We start from the raw sequence: 8,966 nt of genomic DNA on the forward strand, positions 1-8,966 counted from the left end.
CATTTTATTTTTAAAATTGCCGTTTGAGGGCTGGCAATATGGCTCAGCAGGTAAAGGCAATTGCCATGAAACCAAACAACGTGAGTTCAGTCTCCTGAACCTGCATAGTGGGAGAAGAGAATAGACCTCCACCCTGACTGCCAGAGCCACTGTGGTACTGCCCACGCACGCATGCACGCACGTGCGCACACACACACACACACACACACACACACACAAATGTAAGTTGTTTGAGTTCCTACATGGTTTCATATTTTGAAAGTTGCCTAATGAATCTTAGCCTGTGATTGGGACAGAATTTACAATCCTTAAACATAATTCCCCCATTTTACACTACACATTTATGCAAAGTGGCATCTCAAGACAGATTATAAAGTCCAAACTCTGACCAACTCTGAAAAATGTAACAATGCTCTACATCCCGCAGTACCAAATATGCATCCAAGACTTGAGTAAGCTGTAAAATTAAACAAGCACATCCCTCTCACTAATGTGCAAATTTGCTTTCATCTGTAACAAATGGTAAGTTTGTGTATGTCAAAGAATTAACGAGAATTTCTTGTGAATCAGGAAATGTTTGGTATTCTAGAGGTCATGTAAAGATTTTCCAGGCAAAAGGGATCACAAGTGCAAAAGTTTCAGCAGCCCTAGAAAGAACGGTGCCATACTGCCACCTAGTGGCAGGACAAAGTAGTACAATAATTGGTTTGGCTGACTTTCCCTTGAGTAAAACTGAGTTTTAGGTTCACATAGCTTAAATCAGGAAAAAAAAAAAAAAAAAATGAAATGACCTGGAGGGCAGGGTGGTGGTGATGTGTGATGCCCCTCTGTATGCTGTGAATATGTTTTATTTCCATTGACTAATAAATAAGCTGTTTTGGCCTATGGCAGGGCAGAATAAAGTTAGGTGGGAAAACTAAACTGAATGCAGGAAGAAAGAAGGCAGAGTCAGAGAGACACCATGTAGCTGCCAAAGGAAAAAAACTGCCAGACTCTTACCAGTAAATCACAGCCTCATGGCAATACACAGATTAAGAGAAATGGGTTAATTTAAAATATAAGAGCTAGCTAGGAATATGCCTGAGCTATCAGGCAAACAGTGTTGTAATTAATATAATTTCTGTGTCATTATTTAGGTCTGGGCAGCTGGGAAACCAAAGCTCAATCTCCTTTCACATAATGGCACCCAACATTCGGCAATGTACATCCACATAAAGCCTAAGAAATATATATATATATATATAAAGGGCTTCTAGACCCACATAAATGGGAGTCAATTGTAGCTTCTTGGTAGCTGCATTTTTTTTCAGATGTGCTCTGTTTGCTGGCTACAAGCAGAGGCGTGGCTTCTTTAAGAGCTTCCTAGTTTGCACTGGCAGTATGAAGGGGTCTGGCTCTTTCAGGAGGTCCTGCTATGAAGGACTTAAATGGGATTTGTGAACAGAGTGCTACTAGTTGCTCAATGGTGACACAGACCCTCTGCAGCCCTGGAGCTGGGGCTGTGAGCATGGCTCACAGATCTGGTGGTGAGCATATGTCTGCCATGTTAGATGAGGTGGAGCAAAGAGGAAAAGCCACAGTGTTAGTTCTAGTCATGACCACTGAGCATTTTAAATGCTTAGAAAAGACAGAGATATACAGTAAAGACAGATTCAGGTGGGGGAAAAAACCACCTTTAAACAGTTTGCAGTGTGTTTAAAAATATAGATAGGCTTGAGAGAGAGAAAAGAAAAAGGATAGAGAAAATCCTTTTAAAAAGAAAAAGACATAAAGAAGTGAGGAATGGTAGCACACGGCTTTAATCCTAACACTTGGGAGTCAGAGGCTGTAGGATCTCTGTGAGTTCAAGTGTAGCCTGGTCTACACAGTGAATTTGACAGCCAAAGATACACAGAGAAACCCTGACTCAAAAAACCAAAACTTAAAAATAAAAATAAAAGAAATAGAGTCAAAAAATTAAAACCGTGTAAAGATGGAAAATACACAGAAAATCTGGAAACCGTACGTTATTGTGTTGTCTTTGAATTGTTTGACAGCTGAGGAAGGAGCAACAGCTGCTAAAAGACATTTGTTTGTAAATGTTGCTGGATGAATGCAACATATATATTTTGAAAATATATATGACTTCAAAATTTAAGTCAAAAGATACGTTACTTTGGAGAAGAGGTTTTGCTTTTATTTCCACAGGAAATGAGAGGCTGTAGATTAATTCTGGGTTAAGGAAAACAAGATTTCATCAAGGAAGACCCCTTGAAAAATCTCCAGTGGGAACAGATGACCCAGATGATCCAATGTTTCAGAGCACGCCTGGTGCAGTTTCCTCTGAGTTCTACATTAAGAACAGCCTCAACACTGCTGGCTAAGATGACCCAGCCTCACAGAATACTCCAATCAGGACTTGACTATAATCCTAAATTTTCTTTAGGTTCCCAAAAGATTATTAGCACCCCCAATCAGCAGGAAGTAGCCTAGAAAACTGTCTTCACATTCCCAAAAATGGATTATGGATGTTTGTCTTTGTTTATAATGTTGGTTATAAGTTGTTATTGACAATGGTCAGGAAAAAGCTAAACAAAAGAGATTAAATCCAGAGTTCTTATTTTGAAAAGAAAAAAAGGGGAAGTGCTGTGGGATAATGCTCTTGTACCCTGTAAAGATTTGTCACGTGTATTGGTTTAAAAAAATGCTGGTTGGCCAGTAGCCAGGTAGGAAGTATAGGCAGGGTGACCAGAATAGGAGAATTCTGGGAAAAGAAAAGTCTCAGTCTGCAGTTGCCACCCAGACAGATGCAGAGGAAGTAAGTTGAAAATGCTGCACTGAGAAAAGGTACCAAGCCACGTGACAAAACATAGATAAGAACTATGGGTTAATTTAAGTTGTAAGAGCTAGTTAATAATAATCCTGAGCTAATAGGCCAAACAGTTTATAATTAAGTCTCTGTGCATTTCTTTGGGACTGAACCGCCATGAGGCCAGGCAGGACAGAAACTTCTTTCTACATATTGGCATTGCTTTTGAGTACCAAACCTTTGAATGTCCTCACAGAAAATTCCACATACCCAGTTCTGACCTAAAATATAACAGGAGCTGTTGGATGGAGGGCATATAACCACCTCCAGTGGACACTCTAAACTCAGCAGTGCCATGTGCCTAAGATTAAGTTAGTGAGATTCTGGGGGCTCAGACACCTAAATATAGTTACAGGAATCCCCTCTCAGAGGTAGCTAGCTAAAGCATCAGTCTAGATAACAACAGTCTGAGAACGCTAAATGGAAATTTCCAGAAATAAATCATTTGTGTTTTAAATGTTTGTTATTTTTTAAAACCTTTATCCAAGCTTTTTTCTCCCCTCAGCCGCAATTACACTTAACAATTGGTTAGTAGCACGAGCCATGTCCACAATAATCTGTAGGAGGTGGGCAGGTGGCACCTATGTGCCCCGTTCTGAGTGGTAGGATGAAATCCAGTGATGCCCTTACCATCCCACACTGTTGGAATACGTTCCAAGAATGAAGCTATGTGAGGAGAAATCTACGTGCTTGTGAGACAAGAGTCTTGTGTTCTCAGTTTCTTCAAAAACACGGGATGTTCTTGGACTGTCCTTTGGAGTCCTCCCAGGTGTAGGGGATAGGAGCCAGTTTATTTAAGATTACTCATTACACCTAGCTACAGTCATTAGCTTAGACGCCTCGACCGGAAAATGTTTTTGCCACCTGCGGCTTGCCCTTGTGATTGGACACCATACTCACGTGACTCCTCTCAACTCTCAGAGTGTAAACAGTGTGCTGGTCTGAACCGAGCTGGCTACTGTGTGAGACGCTGGTCTGCCTCGTTGCTCAGGGCCACCCTCCCAGCGCCTCTAGAGCAGCAAATGCCACCTAAGACATGAGTCATCCTTTCGCCCAAAATGTGTGTCCACCAAGCTTATGCTACCCCTCCCCACACAGGAAGCTTAGAAGCTGTTTCAGTTCTCAAATCTCCTGTCCCAGGATGGCAGTGCCTATGGTCAAGCAATCTTGATTTTACTTTCTAATGGCCCCAAAGCTCAAGTACTGATGCTGGCAACTTAGAAGTTCTTTTAAAGGCCATAAAAGAATTCAGTGAAAAAGTAAAAGAACAAGGTGTTTCGAGGGAGAGGGGCCACATTCACACGGTCGATTTTTATTATAGTACATTATTATAACTTTTAGTTTACATTTAGCTAACCTCCTACTGAGCCTAATTTACAAACTAATTATCATAAAAACATTCTATTTGATAGTATGGGGTTGTAGGCATCCCCTAAGGGTCATGGAATGTGTACTCTCAAATAAGAGGAACAGCTATACTTACCTAGATTTAGAAAATCTAGAAAGAAACCCCAAACATAAATAATACTTGAATCTAATAATGCTTGTGGTTCCAAATAGGCAAAAAATATTGTGGTTCAATTAACAATACTTTTATAAGGAAAATTGACTTAGCTCGATAGCTAACAATTTGTGGACCAAGAGAGGCGTGGTCAGATGCAACTCCATGGGCTAATGGACCAAGCAGACAAGACATGTGGCTCAGCAGGTGCCTACCAGGAGGGTCACTGTGAGGGGAACCCCTCCTCTACACCAACACCAAAATCATGAGCAAAGGGATTCTTATTTCTGAACTCGGAACGTTCACATCCTTGCTGGGTCACTCTGAGCCAGCGGTGTGAACCGACACCAAGGCTGCAGGGTGATGGTGTGAGACCTTACCGGACTCCTCTTTTTTTTTATGATTTATTTAACTTTATTTTATGTGCATTGGTATGAGGTTGTCAGATCCCCTGGAACAGGAGTTACAGACAGTCATGAGCTGCCATGTGGGTGGTGGGAATTGAACCTGGGTCCTCTGAAAGAGTAGTCAGTACTCTTAACCGCTGAGCCATCTCTCCAGTCCCCGGACTCCTCTTCACAAAGATTTGCACTCACACACGCAGCAGCTGGGGTCTGGCAGTCCATTGCCTTATGTGTTCAAAGCAGGGGACATGCATGTGGCCCAACCCCTCTCCCTGTAGAGCCAAGCCATTTGCTTTCTCTGCCGCCCCAGTCCTGCTCTAGCAGACTTCCAAAACAGAAGTGTGGGGTTTGGACGGGATTCCTTAAGAGACGGAGATATTCCTGGGAAGGGCAGCTTCTCTCCCACCCCAAACCCAAGACTTTCCTGCACGCCTGACTGCAGAAACTGAGGAAGAATCTTGCTTTCCTCCCATTCCTCTATTAAACAAGTCCCTGTAGGGTCGGAAGGACCATTAATGACTCTGCCACTGCCAAGTTCCTGAGTGGGAGTCCAGCTCCACGAACTAACGTGTTTCTTTCCACTCAAGTCACCGCCGCCCAGCCCACTGCTCGCTGCCTGCAGTTCCCTGCGGCCGTCTCTCCATCCCCAAGGCCTGAGACTTACCCTATCAAGAGGATCATTTCCTAGACTGACAGGTGGGCATAACCGTGCCTTTTCCAGAAAAGCACAGACCTGTGGTTCCAGGAATCAGTAAGAGCCATGGTCAAGTATCTGGCCCCCTACGTCTGTGTTCAGCTGGAACACTGCACCAAATTCAAAGGACCTGGATTCACAACTGCCCACGTGTGCTGGACGTCCTGTGGTGAGGATTCCAGAGGGAGGACAATGGGTGGGCATCAGAACGAGGGAAAGGCTGTTCTCCATGCGAAAGGGGAGGATTCTGAGGGTGAAGAAGAATGAGGTCACAGAGGCTGCTTCTAGAGGTAAGATGAAAGGCGACAGAAATGGTCTACGAAGCAAAGTCTCAGCATGCGCCGTCCAAGGCATGGCCAGCTGCTTTCTGTAGCATGGGTGGGGGGAAATCCCAGGAGATGGAAGGAACCAGCCTACTGAGGAAATCAGAGGAAGAGGCAGGGTCAGAAGCCTGGATAGAAGAGTAGCCTCCATCAATGAGTAGTGTCAGGGGCTAGATTGGATTGGGGACTGAGCCCCTGATGATGGGACGTGGGTATCTTTCCCCCACCTAGCCTAGGCCATGCCAGACAGACCAGTTATGGCTGGACCCAGGGCCTGGGGGAGGTATAGTCCAGAAACTGACACTTGACAATTCCTCCATATGCATGTTCTAGACGCTGAGTTCTGAAATGCTGTTTGCCTTCCGGAATGCACCTGGCTAAAGGTGAACTTGAGATATCCTGAGTTATAATTCGCCTGCCTGATGCTATTTACTAACTTGTCACACACACACACACACACACACACACACACACACACACACCCCTGAGAGTTATAAAAAGAGCTGTGTGGTTTAATAACTTGCTGGCCTGGGTCAGCAGCCCTCTTGACCCCAGGTTTTGACTCTTTTCTTATCTTATTTCTTTTTGGTCCCCTGGTCCTCTCCCTACCCCCGACCCTGTCCAGAACCCTGCTACAATAGGTCTGGGTCAGAATAGAAAACCGTGTAAAAGGGAGGTAGGGAGCTAGAAATGGCACCAGCAAGGAGCAATAGCTGTCTCCAGGTGAGGGGAAACTGCTGTAATGAGCAGTTATGAAAATGAGGGAGGAAGCAGCCTGCGATGGCTCCCCCGGGTCTCCTTTACCCAGACTCTGCAGAGCATCTGAGCTGGCTAGGTAGCCACAAGTGCCAGCTAGGTGAAGGGCTCAGCTGAGAGGAGGGCTGTGAACCACACACTGTGAACGCTGGAATTCTGAAGACGTTAGTTAGGAAAGGCCGGAGGGATAGGACCAAATTGGTGCAAAGCTTCAGATTGCTCAAACTGCAAGGCAGAGATCCATTTGACATTTTCAGTTACACTCTTGTGCACCACCTCACCAATCTCCTCTCAGCTGAGGCCTAGGGAGCATCTCGTGTGCCAGTATGTTCTAGGCAATGGGGATGAAGCCATTAACACATGCACACAGTCCCTCAGCACTGGATGTCAATAGAGCAGAGGTGCTGAGCTCAATAAAGTGGGTCTGTGCACATAAGGAGGTAGTAGGTGACCCAGTTTTGTGGCAGCAAGACCTGAAGAGACATGGATTCTCAAAGAGGGGAATGTGTTCTGAAGACCTGGGCGGCCGAGGACTGAATGGTATGCATACAGGACAGTGGCTCAGCACACCCCAGAACTAAGGCAGACTATGCCGGTACCCCATGATAATCCAACAATAGGAAGGGGCAAAGGAGGGGCCATGCAAGCAGACTTCACAGGCCATTGTGAGGACTCTCTGAGGCTGCAAATGAAATTGGAAGGCTTAGGTCAGCTGTAAATGAAATTGGAAGGCTTAGATCATTGTTTATAATCTGCCTTAAAAATAGACTTTGAACGGTGGGGTGGGGGGCACTTGTCAAAACTTCTGAAAATGATGGGAAAAAAGGAATAAATGAGGGGACACCCTGGAGCCCCCTCCAGTCAAATTCAAGTCTGAAACTAAGAGTGAGGGTCTTCTTTCACACAGAAGAGAAGTTGGGGAGCCCCAAGTGACATGTACATGGTACCCTGAGAAGAACATAGTGTCGTGTTTTTAGGCTCCCAGGTAAGAACCAAATCTTGAATAAGGAAACGTCAGAGACTCCACCTCGATGAATGAGATACACAGTGACTAAGGAAGACTCAACAAAGCCTCAGGTCCACACACACAGGACAAACATGCATTCCTACACATGTGAACACATTCATACATGCCTACCACACACACAAACATGAGAAAAATAATCAATTAAAAAATTAAACTCAAATAAGAAACACCCTACACTAAAAGATGGGGATGACTGTTTCCAAAACCACCGATGAATGTGGCTGGGTGTAGTGGCAGTGGCACATACCTGAAACCCCGACAAGGGGCTGAGGCAGAAGACTCTTAAGTTTGAGGCTAGCCTCCGCTACCCGAGGAGACCCATTCTCACGGAAACATTTTCAAAAACAAGTATAACCAACTATATCAAGCCTGGTCTACAAAGAGCTAAGTTCCAGGACAGGCCCCAAAGCTACAGAGGAGCCCTGTCTTCAAAAACCAAAAACAACAACAAAAAGAACTATATCAAAATGAGGCACATGACAACTAAGCAGAAAGTGTAACCCCACACTGCTCCTCCTACACTGGACAGGGAGAATAGCATTTGATCCTTTGGTCAACTCCGGCATTGCAAAGGTTAATCTTGGCTGTCACGTTGATTGGACCTGGGATTAGCTAAGAGCCACATCTCTGGATGCTGTGAGGGCACTTCAAGACAGGATTAGCTGGAAGTGGGCGGACAGGACACACCCTCCCCAGAGTGTGCAGCATCTTCTGGCCATGCGCCAGATCTAAAGAGCTAAGGAGGAAAAACTGCTTTTTGCCTGCCTACCTCCAGTGCTCCCTGCTGAGTGCATCTACCCTGTTGCTGCTGCTGCCATCCTCCACTGACATCAGAGCCCAGCTTCTTCAGTCCTCCAACCAGACTGAAGACCAGTGGTTCTCTAGGCCTTTGGTACCAGCTGGGACTGATGAGGCATCCATCACTTATCAGGTTTTCTTATGTCGCCATTACCAAGACAACCAGGTCCTTACTGTGTAATCCAATCTAGATAAATCCCTACTGAAGCAGACATTTCTTCTACGGCTTCTGCTCCTCTAGAAAACTCTACTACAGATGTGAACAACAGACTGGGAGGGAGGGGACTAGGTCAGCCCCAGCGGGATGCTGATAGTTACACTGTGCTTATACTAGGAAATAGCCTCACTCATGAGATGCAGTGAAGTAGCCAGGAATAACACATCTATGTAATATTAATACTAGCTGATTCCAAGAAAGTCAAATGTAGGTAAGCATGTGCAGGTATAAATGCACCTGTGTGAATGTATGCACACATGTACAGAAGTACTATGAATGCATACATTACGATATGCATGTATCCATACAAATATAAGGCAAAATGTTAATTGTGAAAATGCTTCAATTTTCAGTATATATTTTATACTATTCTAATATTTTTATAACTTTAAATTTTA

Source organism: Myodes glareolus, chromosome 1 (genome assembly GCF_982192425.1).
Source record: "Myodes glareolus chromosome 1, mMyoGla1.1, whole genome shotgun sequence".
Lineage (NCBI taxonomy): Eukaryota > Metazoa > Chordata > Mammalia > Rodentia > Cricetidae > Myodes > Myodes glareolus.